Source organism: Haliotis cracherodii, unplaced genomic scaffold, assembly GCF_022045235.1.
Source record: "Haliotis cracherodii isolate W230 unplaced genomic scaffold, xgHalCrac1.p SCAF_35, whole genome shotgun sequence".
NCBI lineage: Eukaryota > Metazoa > Mollusca > Gastropoda > Lepetellida > Haliotidae > Haliotis > Haliotis cracherodii.
In genome coordinates, this window is record NW_027266292.1 from 1082911 (window position 1) to 1103570 (window position 20660).

At 41.1% G+C, this 20660-nt stretch overlaps 1 protein-coding gene across 2 annotated transcripts in view; it reads left to right on the forward strand.

The window, feature by feature from the left end:
• Positions 1-736: 736 nt before the first annotated feature.
• LOC139477738 (cholecystokinin receptor type A-like) overlaps positions 737-20660 on the forward strand; it is a 118611-nt gene continuing 98687 nt past the window's right edge. For both annotated transcript variants that reach the window (XM_071260139.1, XM_071260138.1), the window contains exon 1: positions 737-1491. The gene's annotated coding sequence lies outside the window, so the exon portion shown is untranslated. The remainder of the gene's footprint in view (positions 1492-20660) is intronic.

Sequence of the window (20660 nt, forward strand, 5' to 3'; positions counted from 1 at the left end):
CAGCACTTGAACTTGAACATCTATCAGCCTCACTAACGAGCTACCATTTCCTAAACGATATATGCCATACATAACATTCCACCTTTGTCTTGCTTATCGTTATCTTGCTCTGTTTCAAGACTTCAGTTACATTCCGGGAGAAAGAGACGTCCAAAGTCGTATTGAAGTGGGTTTTTTTCTGAATATAGATGACACAATCATACAAATGTCAAATGGAATACAAATATGATCCCTAGTAATGCCTTCTCGACAGACAGTCGATACAACGTCTTAAGTTAATTGTCAGTGGTATGGAATCAATTCACTCGTTGCTAATTACAGAGCGATACCTTACAATCACATGAGGCATCGCCTCGTAACACTTGTGGCATAAACGCAATACTGAACTACATGCACAACCCGTTACAATTGGGCCCTTTAAGTAACAGCAGGCTATGATACTGAAACGGTTTGCGTATAATGTTAACATATCGGCTTTTATAGCAGTTTCCTGCTTCATTGACGCTGTTCAATGTTCCACTTACGCCGACTCTAGATTTCCTACCATTTACCACTGTGAGGTGGTTGTAACAAGGTGCTGTCTGTCCCTGACTGCTACAAGTACCGAACCGTCCTGTGTAGTGAACATAATTGATTGTGGACACAATGTGCGCTTACTTTACACGTTCTTGGTGCCATGTGGCATTCACTGCGTGATACATGGAATAGGCCCCACAGGTGACACAACAACCGCCAACGACTGTTATTTACACACAGGGACAACGAGCGACTCGCGCATACCTTACTTCAGACCAGTAGCGCATCAGCAGAGCGATACTCGTTTCTGTTGGACATCGGCAAAGCAAGCAGTTGCTCCGAGTGATGTTCTGAAATCCGTCTATAGACTACCGGCTGTCATTCAATAAAGCGGCTCGGTGTCCCAACGTTATCTGGTTGGAAGCTTCTTATCAAGTTGTTCTATTCAATAAAAGAACATTGCCTCGCAGGGCGGTGCTGGCGTAGTATCGGCGATGCTGCCGTTTATGCCACTCGTTGTGTGAGTGTTGTCTTGGTGGGAAAAAAACTATACCGGAGCAACCAGTGGACGGTTTCGAAAGTTGCGCCGGTTGGACTTTGGAGTACTTTAAATCTTCTCTTCTTGACATTCTCTAATACCTGATTGACATTATGTGTATTTCTCGTAGGCTTAGGTGGGAGTTTGCACAGCGACGAAGCCCGAAAGCAACTGTTTCAGCATTTTGAGGACATGCGTGATACTTCCATTGGATATATATTAACGATACCAGGCGGACTGCAATTGTGAAACAGTTTGAAGATTATATTCCCCTTTATTGAAACACAAGCGTTTAAAGCTGACTGATAGAATTCATTACTTTCTCACTCTAACTTCACCTACTACCTATGATACACACCTTGCGAACACAGACACTTGCGAAAGGAAGACCTTTTATATGCCCCATCTCAGACATATTGGACAAGGCAAGTTTGAAGGTAAGTGAAATGCCTTTTTGTGAAATGTCTTGGTATATGTCGATGATCTATATTATTTCCTCTCAGAATAATCATCATTGCATATGTGATTGCCTTTGTGTTTGACAGAAAGCTCCTGTTCCGATGTATGGATATCATGTGCAAACTTGAACCCACCGTCAGCCCACCCACTCTTAGTAGTGCAGAGGCTTGTTTGGTGTTCAACGAATAATACAAAGTAGCATGTCTGACTTTGTGCTCGTTGACTGGTTTTACTGTTCTATAAGATATGTTGCTAAAGATTTCAGCCTGTACACGAACACGATAGTTTCACGCAGCTTTCAGTATTAATGCATTTATTCCGTTACCAGAATGGTAATTCTATCACGACCAGACACAGGCTTACATCATTGTTGAACTGTTTTAGTCCTCTCTGTGTTCAAATGGGCCTCAGCGGTTTCCCTTTTAAGAACTAGTTACGAAAACAAATGCAATTGTTTTGTATATAATTATGCAATTAGTATGAGAGTCACCCTGGCAGCAAGAACCTGGCAGGCAAAAGAAATTGAACTTGCCAAGAAAGTTGGATTTGGACAACATGTAAGGACCCTAAGCCTTGTGTGACATTACGACCAATGCTTACCCGTAGGATTTAGCACCCGCAATGGGTCATGCCTATGTAAATTTCACAATCAGGTAACATGTTCGACTGAATGGTGTAAGGCTGCATACTATCATCTGCAGATGGAAATTAACAGTATTGACTGAAAACGAAATCAATTCAAGAATGCTCTTAAGTTGTGTAATAAGGTGATTACGAACTCCACGAGGAGCAGATAGAAACGTTCCGTTGCAGTGTTGAGATTAGCAGGATTATATCATATCTTTCCGCAATTTCTTGACATTCCACGTTCTTGTTAGAAGAATGCCTTGGTAGGCTTAAAATAACTTGCCTCACAAGATAAACTTGAGAAATGAACTGAATGAAATATTCATGCAGACTGCTTTATTATAGCATAAAGTATGAAATGTTGACTGAGGTTCTTCAACACAACTTATCAAATTTTCATCATACCTCATTAATATTTGGCATTGCTTCCCGTTAGTTAAAGGTTCGCGGAAGTGTTATTGCTGTCTTTGTAATCGACGTCAATGTTTATTGTTGTGTTGAATGGAATTGTTCGCCCTGGATCGAAGTATTAAAATAGGTAAATCACACTGACACAAATTACAGAAGGAATGATTGTACATGGGTCGCGGACAAAGGATTCTGGGAGCATAATATACATAAATTTTTAATATATTTCCATGCAGTTGTACAATGAAGGCAAAGATGTCATCACATAACATGTACGCATAACTTGTATTAAGTATGACGTAAAAGCCCGTTAGATTAAATCATTTTCGGAAATAGTTGCAAAATTGACACAAAGTTTATGGATAACAACTTTAATAGACTTATGCCAATCGAACAATTCAGAAATAGTCCCAGCAAAGCGCGAATAGCTTTTACATACATGTAGGATCCTTTATATATTGTGTTAACCAAACCTTATGTTGACATGATGTATCATGATAATTAATTTCTTATTTGTAACAAACATTGGAGTAAAATGTCATCATAAGTACACACATTATACACTGAAATTATACAGACTTTGCAATTCATAAGTATAAAAGTTCTCCTGGAAACAACAGTGGCTCGTTCTTCAAATATTATCTTGTGGTAATTTCTAAAAGATTACAGCTTCTTTAAATATTTATCGAACTGTACAAAATGGAACTGTATTTGCAGTCAAAACTAATATCACTCAACGTGATGTTTCCTTGAATTGCTTCCTTCCTTTTAAAAGGATTATTTTGAGAACTGGCTCTGAAAATGAGTTCAAACTGGTTTATATCTTCAAACTTATTGATTACAAAATTAATATATTTATCGAAAATAAACCTCAAGCGTTCTGTCTATTAACTTGCTCATCGACGAAAACCTCCGCCAATTTCTTCAGTTCCTGCTAGTAAGACACATTGATTTTGAATAGCGTCATATATATGGTTCCCTTGGAAATTGGATTAATTTCAAAATCTAAGGACTAAAACAACATGAAGTATTTATGAGCTGAAGAGACGTTTTCTCCACGACATGCAGTTGACCTTTTCCAGAATAGTATCACCAACAGTTTATCAGATTATTTCTCTTGTTATAGGGTTTCCAAAGATTCACCATGTGATAGTGCTAAAGATAGACAAAGATGCGGGAAAATATTTATTATCGTTCAAAATGTGACCTATAAAGTATCATTTGTCGACATTACACGTTCTTCGTGGATATATTCGATGATTTCCCTAGTTATACATACTAACACAGCTCGGTCCTTACGTATGTAGTACTGCTACTCCAAACATTTTGGAAAAGTTCGATATGGTCTGGAGGCTTTGTTTAAGCTTACCAAGATTGTCTGCCGATTACAATATTATCCTCGAGGCGGTCACATTATGCTCACACTCTGCGGCCCTTGTAACGATTCTAAATCTTTGAAATCTTTTCCTTTCGTCCTTTTTTAGTGTATATCCCTGCGTTACTTACAGTAAATAATAATGCGCATATTAATACTACGTCAAATCCAAGCCATACAGCTTGCTTAATGCGCTACGTTATTTACCGGGTCGTGGATCAGTGTGCACCCGATTTGCGTTCTCAGCTCCTTGAGGAGTATACAACCCAAGCTGACCATGAGGCGCAATAAGGTTAACAGTCACATTACCATCTCCTCCTACCGGGTACCTCTGCAAGGTGAACAGAGGCATATTTCGAACAAATTCATTTGCCAAAGGAGACATCACATGTGCTACATGTCCTTCCTTCAAGAGGTAAGGTGAAATGGGGTTTAACGTCGCTTCCAAGATTATTGCACTTATATAGCAATGTGCATGCACGTGTGTGTGTGTGGCTGCTTGTACCTGCTTGTACTAGTCCTGACTGATACCGATTTATAGTGCTAGCTCACTGAGATACCATGCCGCAGTTTAACATGAATACCCCACTCAGACACAGTATACTGACTCCGAGCCGACCAGTCCTTGTTTTAGACCCTTAATGCCGAGCGCCAGACAGGGTAACAACAAGTACCATCTTTTAACGTCTTTTGGTATGACGCGGCTGGGGATCGAACCCCGGACCTTCCGCTCTCCGGGCGGACGCTCTACCACTTGACCACGGAGGCGGTCTTCTTCCTTCAAGAACAAGAACTGGTTGTAAGTCTTCATAGTACGACGGCTTCATAGAAAGGGACAAAGGACGCTTTGGATCGTCACAACTAATAACAAACTACGAATCTCAACATTCGCACACTATTCATGAATATAACGTGCCCTCATTGTCACTGTTTTTGAAGGGAAGGAATTGTGTCAAGCAACTGCTTGGATTAAGCTTCAGGAATGCATGTGCCACGATGATACCTCGGTCCATTGTCTTTCATGTTGGCCCATACATAAAAAAATGGTTTACGGTAATGCAGTCAAAAAACTTTGTCGAACTTTGATGGGTCGAACTTACGGATGTCTCGAAATGAAAGCCTGGTCCCTGCGTATTCCTTCTTTAATTCATCATTATTTAACCTCTGTTTTGAATCGGATGTGTTGAACTTACGGTTGTCTCGAAGTTATTTTTCCAGTCCTAAACATTTACTTCCAGCACAAAAATACATAAATATATATATATTTTGCATACTAACTGACTCATTAACTACGCCATTACTGCTAATAATGATGAATAATTAAGTAATGATTGTCATTTATTTCATTTTCTCGTTTGTTTCTCGCATATGTTTCGATTTATTCATTCTTCACGTGAATCTGTATGCCAAGTTATTTTTCGGTTGTGGCGAACCACGGATAAGTATTATGTTGGTCCCTACAACTTCGACACAAAGGTTGTATGTATATTTTGAAGCATACACTTATAAATGGTAAACTCCCATATGTAGTTAAAGCATCGCTTGCAGATGCTGGTTGAGAACTCAGTTACTGCATTGTAATATATGTATTATTCCCGTGCAATGCGTTATGTTTCAACGTGTGGCGAATGCGCGGTTTAGGAGAAGGTAATGAATACATGCTATTGATCTGTTTACAGACAAACGTGCTCTTCACGCACGGGTACGTCTTTCCAACATATCTATGATTCACGAAGGCACATAAGAAATATCTGCTGGAAGCAGAGACCTTTGTTCGACTCCGACCATGTAATAAGTATGTGTTCCTGAATCCTTATCACATAGTGAGGAAAATAGGTGTTCGCGAAAAGGTAAGGGTATCCTGCCCCACCGGTCTTGCTTGGGTTATAGACAAAAGTGTGCATGTTTATCGCTATATCTTTTGAAGATGTATATTTACGTCAATGCTGTTCCACTCCGTAGGTTAGTCATATTAAAAAAAATAATAAATGAATAGGTACAAACTTTAGGAAACTACTTCACACAATACCCGTGAAGATTCCGGAGTAGAATAGGCCTTCAGCAACCCATGCTTGCCGTAAAAGGCGACTATGCTTGTCGCAAAAGGCGACTAACGGGATCGGGTGGTCAGGCTCGCTGACTAGGTTGATGCATGTTGAGTGCGGCGTTAAACAACAAACATATACTTCACACAGTGCCACTAGGTATTGATGAGTAAGTAATGCCTATCAATCAATTTAGGTATTGACGAAATGGGTGCCCCGTCCATCCGACAGGAGAGAGGGGCGACGTCACAACAGCTCAGGAGCAGCTCTTATATATCACTCTTACCCATTCTATCACCGTCTAAGTCAAGATTAAAAAGAGTGAGTGAGTAGGTTTTGCACAGCTTTAAGAATTATTCTAACAATATCACGGCATGGGACACCAGAAATGGGCTTCACACATTGTACACATTGCACAAGAATGAAGAGATTATAGAATGGAGAAGGTGTTCAATGCTTATCGCGTTCTTGTGGTTGGGATTTCTTGTGATGTGACGGCTTTAAAACAATCATTTATGCAATTGATGTTATCAAGCAATAAGGTGGTTCAGTGGGAAATGAATTGCGGGTTGACAATATGAATAAAATAATCTATTCGAGAACAATTATTGACAGGAGCTCATCAAGGCGAAGATGATGCTTAATCATTGTCATGTTCGTAAAGCATTAATTCAAAATCAAAGTTTATTCATATTTCCATGTCGTCAGTATGAAACATTGTTGGGTTTGTTTGAATTAAGCTTTGGAAAAATTCACGCGATCGTTGCTTCGAAAGACTGAATCAATCGGTCTTTGATGTAAACAATATAACCTGCGATCTCCGTTGTCCCATGAGGGATGTAATTGGGTTCTGTAATGTGGAACATGACCTTTAAGTTATCTGTTATTGTGATCTTTATTACGGGTTAAAATGACACTGCATTCTATAACCTTCCACATCAATTCTCACCTCTCCTGCAAATATCGCCATCAAATTATGGATTATTGAATTTCTCCTGGTGTGGATACTGTCGCTCGCATGGCAAAGCTCATTAAACCTTTACGTTGCCCAGTGATTGTAAATGGACTACAAATGGACTAACACGCACAGGTGCAGCCATACAGATTGACTTCTAAACTAGCAAGTGACTGACTGACTGAGTTTGGTTTAAGCCCCTTTGAATTGTGTATCAGTGAGTTTCGTCGGAAGCTGCTTTGAACAGTATTTCAGTTATATCATGGCGCGTCGTTTTTCTGTGCGAGGAAACCCGAATTGTTCGACGTTAGACTTTGTCTTATGCGTTTACCACCATGGTGGTCATTGAATCCTCTCCAGAACTGTATGGGACCCGTGAAGATTACGGGGAAGAATAGGTCTTCAGCAACCCATGCTTGCCGTAAAAGGTGACTATGCTTGTCGTAAGAGGCGACTAACGGGATCGGGTGGCCAGGCTCGCTGACTCGGTTGATGCATGTCATCGATCACAATTGCGTGGATCGATGCTCATGATATTAATCACTGGATTTTCTGGTCCAGACTCGATTATTTACAGACCGCCGTCATATGGCTGGAATATTGCAGAGTGTGACAACCAACCAACCAGAACTGTATGGAACGTGTTCAGGTATTCATTAATTGTACAATTAGAATTATATAACGCAATGGGGACGGTGAAATTGCCAAGTGCTTTAAACATATACAACGTGTGAAGCCCATGTGTGGAATATTGCTTGGAGTGGCGAAAGCCAATACTCAACAGATACATTTACATAACGTGCATCACGATGTCACCTTTTTATGATTATCACTGTGCCATAAGTGTACACAAGATGGTAGGATATTTCCTAGTTTCATTACAGTGTTGCTACAGCTTTATAAAAGGAGGAACTCCGAGATCCTATCATCCTGTGCTTATCATGTTGAAATCTACAGAATTGTATGATTCTTTTTTCTTTTCTTTTTTTTTGTGGGGGGGGGTGGGGGGGGGGGGGGGGGGGGGGGTGTTTATGGAATTGCGTTTCCCTTTCAAATAATTCACGTAACGATTGAATTCAGTTTGAAAGATAACATGCAAAACGGCATATAAAGCGCAAAAGTAAATGTTCTGAATGTTGACAGCAGAATGCATTTCAGCCTTCACCATGCTGACAAAACATGACAAACACGCATTTCTGGTCCTTCATTCGGAGTGTGTCTCGGATGAAAAGGTCAACCATCGATTTTGGTGGTAGCCGCGTCAATTATGAAATAAGAAGTCACCACAACTGTCTATTTTTGTGTCATTTGGATCAAAAATAATATGAGTGTGACAAAAAGATAACATGACGAAGATAAACTAGGAGTTATTGTATAAACGGCCTTGTAATGTGATTAACTGTTGGCACATATCGGTTGCGACCGTAACGCCGGCACACACAAAGCGCTATAAACGTATATTGACATATATGTGATATATGTGATAGACATTAAGAGACAATGCTCACCTCTTATACAGGCTGCGCGAGGGATGAAATTAAAATGTTTGGGGATGTTTCGTTTTTTATAAGTGAAGTTGTTTATAAAACCTTTGTGAATCCAACCGACAACTTATTTACAGTGGATCCAGACAATTGAGGGACGCAACCCTGCACACTGAGTTCTGATGAGTTACACACGTTAGCAGTGCTCGAAAAACTTATGCTACAAGTAATTGTGATGTGGCACTCGGTCCTGCGTACAGCGCACACAATAATAATAATAATATAAACAACAACAATATCAATGAAAGGGCGTCACGGAAAATGATAAATACAAAAGTCTTTGGAATAGGCCCGAATACAGCCTCAGACGTATCCCGATCTTGTCCTTTTAGATAAATTCAATGGAATCATTTATATTATTGATTTTCTGTCCCTTTTGACACTAATGTGATTGACAAGATTCAAGAAAAACATGGCAAATATGCAGACCTCGCTTTCGAAATGTCACGCTTCCATCCCAAGTACCAAGTTGTTCGACTACCAATTGCCCTCGGTGCCTTAGGTTTGGTACCTCCCAATCTGTTGACTAATATTGGGAGAGTACACAGGTTTGCTACCAGGGACACATCCCTTCTGACAATCTGGGTAATGCAGAAGGCTGCAGTGTTGGGGAGTCTTCACATTCTCCGAAGAGTTCTGGGTGGGTTTGACAAGGCAGCGCTTCCGTGGAGAAGTCCCATTCGCTGTCTGGGCTGCGTGTAGAGGGCGCAAGGGCCTTGAGCTGATGATGAGCCTTACCAGCCTGGCTGTGCCAGGATCACCCAAAGACTCTTTGCTGTATTTTTTATTGTATTTTAATAATAATCAAAAACAAAAAACACTAGATAATGGCACTTAGTCATGTGCAGTACTGGAGATGCCGTTCGCACGCACTTACAACGAGACGTACATTATACATGATCCCAGACAACGGCATGGTATTTCCAGAACAGGAATGTTTTTGCCTTGCCTGAAAACTGCTTAGCGTATAAAATTACTTGATTGTGAGAGGTAGATCGTTCGAAAGAGAATCATATGTGAAGGAAACACGTCTATGGCCAGACGTTTTCAATCTACGCGGTGGTATGATCGGCATTGAGCTGCTAGCTGCTCTGAGGGATCTTGGTGGTACTTATTCTCTCACCAAACCTGATAGGTATGATGAGCTGATCCTTAACATCGGAAGGTGATACTCAGGCTCTTATATTCGACCTTCGCTGAGAACGGTAGCCAGTGGAGGTTATCGAGGGCGAAAGGTGGGAGTGTTTGTTGCTCGGTTGATTATTTGGCTGATGCATTCTGTTCTCTCTGTAGTCTGATCAGCAAATCCTGTCCCATATTTCCCAGCAGACCATTACAGGAGTCAAGTCGGGACAACTCCATAATCTTCCTCAGAGTTGTGTTGCCTCAGATATGAACAGATGGCGCACAGAAGCGATATTCCTCACATGGTAATTGCATGTTCTACGTACGTTTGTTTACATGGGTTTCAATTCAAGGGCTCAACGCTCGTGTACATTCCCAGAGGTTTCACTATAGCACTGTATGTATAGGTGATCCCCAAAGATTTGGCCGTCCAGACCAATCCGATTTTGTTGGCAGACACGAAGCTGCTCGTGGTCTACGGTATCGAAAGCCGCGGGGAAGTCAAGGAGAACAGTTGATGAGAAGAAACTTTGGTCGAGAAGATGGGGTTGAATAGGTGATTCTGTTCGTCAGTCAAGTGAATTGGTTCGAAAAATGCCTCTGTTCAGCAAGCAGTGAATGAGTACCCGGTACGATGAGACAGTAAATTAATGTGACTAGTAAGCTTCTAGCGCCTAACGGGTACCTTTGGCTGTATATTCGCCACCGAGCAGAGAATGAAAATCGAGAGCACCCTGATGTGTTGAACGGGGTAATAATAATGTATCGCTTTCAGCATTCATTTGGTGGGGCCTTATCAATGGATTTGATATATCAATGGCGTTTATTATTCGTGGGTATTCATGTCACAAACAAAGATGACTTTAATGCACTTGTATTGCGGTCGATGAAAATACAGCATATTATTTGCGACATGATCACACTGACACAAACATATCTTTGGAATAACTGTTGTGTTCCGTATGTCCCAGGCGTCTAAGGCGTTGGCAGAAATTCGCTCAGCAGAGTGACGTCCCTAATGATCGGTTCGCCCTTTTCATGTTTCAGCACTATACCCGCTTCCATGGGACAGATGACATTCTCACAATGTCAGCTTGCTGACGGTGGTATCCTCTTTGGTCATGTGGGCAAGGCGTCCGACCACGGATCAGAAAGTCCGTAGATCGAATCCCGTCACGGGATTGGGATTTTCTACGTAGATTGTCACGTGAAGGGGAAAGTGGTTTAGTGAATACCACAACTGATCGATTGACGGAGTTGGGTCGACCCTGTCAGACCAATGCACGACTCATGCAACGATAGAGAGTCCATTGGCCAACGGTCTTGTATCAAAAATTCAAACTTCTGTGTAAACAGTTAAACGATTCGCATACTTAGCTGTTTATTGTTATCTATTTTCCAATACTGTTGATTTATTACGCGAACAAAGGGTACGAAAATTGGACAAACAATTGGACTGCCAACAGTGTGCTAACTAATATAAAAATGTAAACGCAAGAGAATAAACATTCCCGATTGTCAGCCGCAACATATTCGATTAGGCGTTAAAGGCAAATAGCAGTGAACATTATATGAATAGAAAACTCAAAAGCAGGGAAAATATGTCCTGCTTTACCGGTAGCACCCGCCGTAACTCACACAATTTACAGATGGATCGGGTGGCCCAGTCGTCTGAGGCGCCGAAACTGACGACCCTTATAATCGCGGGTTCGAATCCCGGTTCGCCTTTATTATGTTTCTATGTTTATCAACACCATACCCGTTCCCGTGGGATTCATCAAAAGGGTCAACGTCAAAGACCTGCATCACTTTCCTCCAACATCAAGCTGACACGCTATGATAAAACTGAAATACTGTAAAAAATAAAGCTGTCAGCAATAATTACTGAAGAAATCAAAACATTTTGTTTAATATTTATCCTTTGATTATCACCTTTACTAAAGTATCGTCATTGGCGCAAAAATCCATCATGCCTTTTCTTCTTGTGTACATTTATTTATTTTTTTCAAATTCTGCGCAGACAGTCGCATACCACAGAAATAAGTTTTTTTCCTATGCAGTGAGTCATGACACATACATTTCCATGATAGGGCTATACATAAGGATTAGAAGCATAGGAGCACGTCACCAGAAGTGGCGAGATCTTAAAATATCGCGCCAGCGTGTTTACGTCTGTCTTCAACGATTACAGCCATGATAACCGCACGACCTTTTTTCTGTTTTGTGAAAATTGCGCTGTGCAAAGGTTTAATTGATACGAAAAATGAATAACAGATATGCACAGGTTGATAGTAACCTATTCCAAGCCCTTTCTTGTGAATGAACGAGTGATTATATTTTAAAGCTGCTGCTTGTAGGTTGGTTGGTTGGTTGGTTTGTTGTTTAACGCCGCACTCAGCAATATTCCAGCTATATGACGGCGGTCTGTCAATAATCGAGTCTGGACCAGATAATCCAGTGATTAATATCATGAGCATCGATCCACGCAATTGGGATCGATGACATGTATCAAACAAGTCAGCGAGCCTGACCACCCGATCCCGTTAGTCGCCTCTTACGACAAGTATAGTCCCCTTTTACAGCAAGTATGGGTTGCTGAAGACACTCAATCCAAACGGGTTCTAAAGTGTATTTTGAAAATAAAAGAAAGAACACATTGCTGAACATTTGAAATACAATGCATTACTCGACAGCTACTGTTATGACTGACAAACAGCGCTGACACAACGGACTAAGTCATAATGCTTGTAGATTTACATCTGCGGTTACAACAAATTCAAAAAAAGGTTTTATGGCTGAAGGAGAATTGGCTAATTTTCTTGTTTGGGCATGGGTGGCCCAGTTTTCTATGTCGCTGTAATTTCCTGGCGGATGAACGTGGCTTTGAATAGGAGATTGAGTATGATGAGTCTTAGTACGTCAGTGGCATAAGCTACCTCCCAAATTAAGCAGTTAAGTCCATTTAGAGAAAATACTGTTAAAATAATTTATTCGAAATAGTCACGTTTCGGTTCAGAACGTTTATCGTTTTTTGCTTGCTTAAATGTGAAGTTATATTTTAAGCAATTATAATGTACCCAAAATGTCCAGTCAGCACAAATAATGCAAGTTGATATTATACAAAATATTTCCAAGCAGATAACCGCTCAAATTCAAACTTCAATACCTTTTTATGTTGAAAACTGTCCAACGTTGGGATGCTAATGTTTCATCTGCCTGCGGCATACTTACCTCTTTTATAAAGAAGACAAAGAATTAACGACAAAAGTATTCTCCATGTTTACACGTGATCAATAGAGCACACGTGCACCACGCCATGCTTTCGCGTTTCTGACGGTAACACCTGTTCCAAGCATATGACGATTTTCTGTATTGTCGTGCACGTAAAATATTTCGCAGTTTTGTTACATATTCTATAAAGTCGATGTCTGTATTTGCAGATTCCATATACAAGGTGTACTACACTACCCACAGAATGAAAATGTAAACATGTAGGCTTGTAGAACATTAACGGTATTTTTAACTCAAACGAACGAACAGCGATGCGATGTATTTACACGATGTGACAATTTCTCACAATAACCTAACACTGATATAACAATAATGGCCTTTCGCAACCACAGGGGATGAGTTTTCAAATTCACAAAGTCAGTATTGAGTGTATCCATGGATGTTCCTTCTGTTTGTCCATTTGTCCATCGTGTCTTGCAAGAAATGACCTAATATTGGTATTCTTCAGAAGGAGACTAACTATACCAGGCAACTCTTGTTATTCATGAATGAGGCTGCTCTTGTTCTGTGGTTCCTTCGTGAGTTGGGTTTAAGGCCGCTTCGAACAATTACATCACGGCGTTTCAGCCAAATATGGGAGGAAAGCCCAAATTGATTCAGGTCTGAGATGTTGACCACTTTGGTGAAACCCACGAGGGTGTAGGTATGGGTACAGAGTTGACAAACCAAGAAACATAATCAGGGCGAACCGGAATTCGAATCCACGATCATATGTTACTGGCGTGCTCAAGGGACACTGCTCTGCACAGCGAACTGCAAAGGCTTAGACGATTTGGCCACCAATTCGCCCTTTTGTCCTTGAAAGACTATTGAATGTCTTACATTATGATAGAGGAGGCCCAATATAAATCAGTTCTTAGACGTTTACACTGTTACAAACCTACCACAGAGACACCAAAGATGACACTCAAGGAGAATCTGGGATTCGAACCCACAGTCAGGGAATCATGGCACGGCCTAGCAATGTAGCCACAGCGAGTTGAGGCTCTTAAGACTCATTATGATTGGCCACGCGTGGGTCATAAGAAATCGGAAAACAGGAAGATGTCATACTCAGTGAGGCAACTTATTTTAGTTCTCCCTCAGACTTATTCAACGTCGCCAATCAAAATCGCACTCAAAGTCCTGTGATCTTCCCCAGAGATGATTGAACCTTATTTCGATGGACAGATCTGACTGACGAGACGTTCCATCGGTGTGTTCAGCTCATGACATTCGAAAATATTGACATAGTAATGACACTTTCCCCTTTCCACTGGAGAATACATCTGAAGTTGATGCCAGTCCTGTGCAGCGTGGAGACAGCCAATATGAAGTTTAGCATCAAGTTTCCAGACATTATATATCAAAAGTCACAATAACCAAATTCAAATACATAATTACAGTAAGATCATTTCTGGCACCATCTTATTATCCGTGTGAAATGAAAGGTGCCTTTACATCTTTTCAATGTGAGCACTTCTCGGGTTTAGAAACCTGCGCTTACACTTGTCCAAGAGCTGATAATGTGTCTAATGATGTATGTTCCCGTGTCGATAGCTAAACTCAAACATTTAAGTATGTTTTGTAATTGGAACTTTGGTGGTGTTCAGCGCAAGGCTTGATATGAACAATGACATTTCCCTGTAGTGAAGATTTGTAAAAATATCTTGTTTGTATTCCATATAGACTCGACGGTAGGATCCCTTTATTGAAAACGATTGGACGCAAATAAAACGCTGAAAGACATTAGTGGAAACCTCATGAGAAAGCATAGCACAAGGGCTCGGTTCAGATGGTACCAGCAGACGGGGTCTGTGACCAGTGTCTGCAAAGTGTTTTTAAATGCCATGAAGGCCCTCTCCTGAAGATGTTAACATTGCTGGTTAGATCAGTAGAATCTCTTAGTTCAAAGAAAGCGTTGTCTGTTTTGGCTGTAACAGATCCTTGTTCCAGTAAACGCATTAGGAATGATTGTAATATGCTCTCAACAAATGTACTGTTTCAGACAAGACGATGAATCGTGCGGAACAATATTACCGTGCACAATTTAGAAGGATCTGACAGCGTTCTATTCTTTAAAAAAAAGTTTTTACAAAAGGTTTCTTTTTCGCAAATTGAAGATTACTCTTTTTTAAGGTTTATCAATTCTATTATCCGAAGTGAATGAAGTGTAATTATAGGTCTAATGGTTTGGAAAAGATTTGTACTTACAAGAACTATGATATTAAAGGTTTGTATGTCAAGGAAACATGTGGGATCAGGACCTTTTTACTCAGTTCATTTGAGGGTCGCGGTGCAGTCAGTATGTGGGTGAAGAATATTAAAATAGTCAAATAATGGTGACAAAACCCTTTCCATAATCACGAGAATTCTGCGCTATTAACAATTCATAATACGATTCTGACTACGACTATATCATTATTATGGGCTTATGAATCACTACTAGTATTGAATAGCTGCTGGAATGTTGATTGACATAAAACGAAAGTTGACTGTTGGATTTGGTTGTTTGGTTTGTTGTTTTACGCCGCACTCAGCAATATTCCAGCTATATGATGGCGGTCTTTAAATAATCGAGTCTGGACCAGACTCTAGTTCGATCCCATCTCACAGAGATAAAAACGATACCTAACTCTATCAAACACTTGTTATCGAGATCTCAACGTTGCCCGTTCAGAGTGAGTGAGGGTGTTGATATTAACGCCGCTGGTATTTCTGTTCTATACTTCACGCCAGGTTATTGTCGGAGGAAAGACCAAGGTTTGACATTTATTGTGAATATGTACATTTAAGCGACAATCGTATGAAATGTCAAATCATCATTATCATCATCTATTGACTCTGCTGAAAACCACCTCTTCCGTAAAGCACGTGACAATTGACTGACCTTTTGAATTTTTGTCTGCATGTACAGTCCCTTGAACACATCATGGTGAGGATTATTATTATCATTATAATTATTTACAGATTAAAATAAAAAATGCAGCAAAGAGGGTTTTGGTGATCCTGACACAGTCAGGCTGGTTAGGCACATCATCAGCTCAGGGCCCTTGCCCCCTCTACACGCAGCCCAATGTCAGTCGACAGATTGGGAGGTACCAAACCTAAGGCACCGAGAACAATGGGGAGTCGGACAACTTAGTACTTGGGATGCAAGCGTAACATTTCGAAAGCGAGGTCCGCATATTTGCCATGTTTTACCTCAATTTTGTCAATCACATTAGTGTCGAAGGGGACCGAAAATTCGCTTAAGATACTGTGTCTGTGCCAAAGCTGGGCATCCACTGACAATGTGTTGGACAGTCTCATTAAATTCATGACATAATCTACATGTCATATTTACATTTTGATACAAAATCACACATTGACGGTTTCGAGTGGGAAGTGTTTCACTTTTCAGGGCAGAAGACTTCATCCAAGTGAAGGACTCTGCATTATTATCATTATTATTATTATTATTATTATTATTATTATTATTATTATTATTATTACACTCGCAACTGAGTACATTTAATTGCGGTGCCTCAGACCACTGAACAACCTCTGCCCCGGTGTATGTGTTATACAGAGTAGGTTCGAGATAGGTTGTACAATTAAGTCAGAAGCTCAGTGAAGGCTGCTTTCTCATCATCAAACACTACAAGAACTGAGCTTTTGACGAAGACTAAATCACATCGTGAACGACACGAACGTTGCCACCTTAACGCTCTTGTATCAGTGTAACCGTCACACAAGAGACACTCCTGATGTCAGGCATGAAGCGCTGTAGCGTCTCCGACTATTGGTACATGAAATAGGCCTCAATCTTGTTAACCATGTCTGTCAGATTGGATTTATCCTAATTACTGAGATTTACCATGGCAGTGCAACTCCGTGTCAGGGACACAGGCATTATTTCGGCTCTGTTCTGTGTATGGATGAAGGCTGTATTCGGTAACTACATTCCATGGTATTTCATCTATTTAGAAACAACTGTCAGCATCCCCAGCCATCCAACCATGATGAATCCCCTTTCGCAGCACCTTAACTCAATATTCGACTTCTTCGGACAATGACCGGGTTCCTGGCGTACTACATATTATTGTTTTCTTGGCATCGATTATTGACGCCTTTGGTCATCATATTGTTCTTTGCACGTATTTACCAAGTACGTACGATATGGCTTGTTACAGGTTAATGTGTCCACATCAGTCGCAAGGCTTGTTTGTTTGTGTGGTTGTTTGTTTGTTTTTGTTTAAATACAAATCCTTCCATGTTCATAAGAAATCTCGATTGTACGATTCCGACTATGTCATGATTAAAAAATTATGATATCAGGTGTTCGCGAAAAAGAGCATATCCTGCCCCACCGTTGGCACCCGTCACAAGCACATGCAAAGGCAAGTCAATTGTTCACCTGAACAAAACACGGCAACGTATAGTACAAGTCAAAATAGGGAATTGCATCGGACATCATCTTTGTCATTTATGCATCAAATTTGGAAATGTCCTCTACATGCCCACCATAAAATGTTTTGAAAGCTATACTGAGGCCTTGAATGCCGAACCTTGATCAAACAACTACGAGCAAGAGTTGTATGACGCTCTTTGAAATCATGAAGCAAGAGCATGTTTGATTGTACCTAAAACGTTGTGAATATGAAGACACCAAGGGCAGGAGCTTATATTGCTCGGCATATACAGTAACATAAAGGGAAAGTTTACAATTGAAGAGTCATCCCTCCTGTCATACAGTCTTGTGGAGAGTGTTTTGTTTTTGAATCTTTTTGAATTGATCTATGAAACAGAAGAAGCGGCCTCCTTTGTTTCCAGTTCTGGTAGGTAAATCAGGGGAATGGGAATTACCTATTTGATGGTTCTTGAACGATATTAGATCATCTATATACCTGAAGCTTAAGTTAAACTTCTTGACTGAATTACCTTGTTTTGACTTTGCCAATCCGAGCGGAAATTATGAACACAGCAATGTACCTGCTATATACCTGCAGAAATTATGAATTAAATATACCACAATATACCAGCAGAAATTAATACCGCAATATACATGTACCTAGTAAGTGACGGCGGACTGTAATGAAATTGGACCAGACAAAATCCAGTTATTGATATTGTGATCCACGCTCTCGGGGTGCGATGACATACAGTCAACCTGGAGTGAGTGAGTGAGTATGGTTTACGCCCCTTTTAGCAATATTCCAGCAATATCACGACGGGGGACACCAGAAATGAGCTTCGCACATTGTACCCATGTCGGGAATCGAACCCGGGTCTTCGGCGTGACGAGCGAACCCTTTAACCACTAGGCTACCCGACCGCCCCCAGTCAACCTGGACATCGAGCCTGACCACCGATTTGGTCGCCTCAAACGTCCAGCATAGCATGGGCGGATACAGGTGTGTGTGTGGGGGGGGGGGGGGGTGCACAATTTAGATCTATTTATTGTCTTTGGTGGTAATTTATACAGAAATAAAGATTTTTTTCGAAATAAAAAGGGGGGTGCGTACCCTTGCACACGCACACCCCACCCACCACACACACACACACCCATCCCCACGGGGGCCCAGTCGCAACAAAGATTGTCAGAATAATGTCGGCTGCATAGTAGTCAACAAGAGCCGATACCCATCACCATTGACCCTGCTTTTAGAAGACATGTGTTACGAATATGGAAAGTGTTTTTTTGCTTATGTTTACTGGTGTAATGCACTGCAACTTGCTGTTCAGAGTTTCATGGATTACTGGTAAGTTGAAACGCCGTGCTTTACAGGTTAAATGCTCTCTTTTCGTTAGAATAATTACACAGAGTCTTTAATGAGCCCTTGTCATGAGAACCCAGATTAGAGACTTCTGTCGCAATCAACCAAAGGTAGAAACACCTTTGTTGTCGAGCGAGCAGAGCGCCTGCCCGGAGAGCGGAAGATCGGTGTTTCAATTCCCAGGCCGCGTCATAACTAAAGACGCTCGGCATTAAGGGGATAAAACAAGGACTGGTCAGATCGGAGTCCGTATAATGCATCTGAGAAGGGTATCCTTGTTTAACTGCGGTTGGCCTTTCAGTGGGCTAGCACTATAACACCTGCATAAAGTATGGACTAGGACAAGTTGGTTGGTTGGTTGGTTTTACGCCAACGCCGCACTCAGCAATATTCCAGCGGTCTGTAAATAATCGAGTCTGGACCAGACAATTCAGTGATTAATATCATGAGCATCGATCAACGCAATTGGGATCGATGACATGCATCAACCAAGTCAGCGCGTCTGACCACCCGATCCCGTTAGTCGCCTTTTACGACAAGCATAGTCGCCTTTTTACGGCAAGCATGGGTTGCTGAAGACCTATTCTACCCCGGATCGTCACGGGTCGACTGGGACAAGTAGCCACACACACAAACACGTGCATGCACGCCGCTATTTAAAGGCAATTATCTTGAACGTGACGTGAACCCCATTTCACTACACCTCCGAAGGTAAGAATGGTGGGCGTTCGATGTCGGTGGTAAAATTAGATTATGAAATTGCTTTTATGTGTCACTCGAAGTTCAACGAATTCAATTGCTCGTTTTTACACCTATTACATGCAAGGGTGGCCTTCAGATCATATTAAGCTCAGATATGTCTCATCTCTAGCATTTATGAATATTTATCTTATTAAATGTCCATTAGTATTTCATGGTACTGACAGTCATTGAATTAGAAATGAATTGCTTAGGCTTTCTTGATTTGCGACAGTGAGTTGTTTCAATATTGTACCACTCGTGTACACGTGTATGGACATGGCAAGATGTCAATGAAGAACATGTTTGTCCGATGATTGTCACTTGCTTGTCCTTTAAAATGGTAGAAAAGATATCTGAGATAGTACATCGTGATGATCAACAAATCAATCATTCTCAAGAGTTGTGGGGGTGGTCGGGTAGCCTAGTGGTTAAAGCGTTCGCTCGTCACGCCGAAGACCCGGGTTGGATTCCCGACATGGGTACAATGTATGAAGCTCATTTCTGGTGACCCCCGCCGTGATATTGCTGGAATATTGCTAAAAGCGGCGTCAAACCATACTCACTCACTCACTCACTCACTCACTCACTCACTCAAGAGTTGTGTAACGCCGCAATCAGCAATTTTCCAGCTCTAGGATGGCGGCTTGTAAACAATCGTGTTTCGACCAGACTATCCAGTGACTGACATCATCAACCAACGCAGGGAGCCTGATCACCTACCTACCCCCGTCATTATTATGCCCCTTACACATAGGTTGATGAAGGCAATTTCGAACCCGGGTCTGCACGGGTCAACTTCACAATGTACGTGTACACTTTGAAACGGTTACAGCACGACCTTACCCATCACGGATGTTCCTTTAGGACCGGGCTGATTGTTATCGGTGAGGTAGCTTTTTGTTGGTCTTTCTCAAACTTGCATTCACAAGGTTCGATTTTAATTTGGCTCAAGTGTAAATTTGCTTCAGTGATATAGGTGCGCTTTGTTTCTGATGATGGCTATCAAAAATCATTCACTGGGAAAATTTGCAGTAAAACTGCGATATCTGAATGTAACCTTTCTAAAACTATTTGCAACAATGTATTTTCTGTCGCAGACAATTATTTTCAACATTCTGACGCATAATTATTTTTTTCAAGCATTGTCTTGAACAATACATTTTCACATCACATTCATACACACATATATTCTCTCTCTCTCTCTCTCTCTCTCTCTCTCTCTCTCTCTCTCTCTCTCTCTCTCTCTCTCTCACACACACACACATCCATTTTTACACTTATGTTCATTATCACATTCA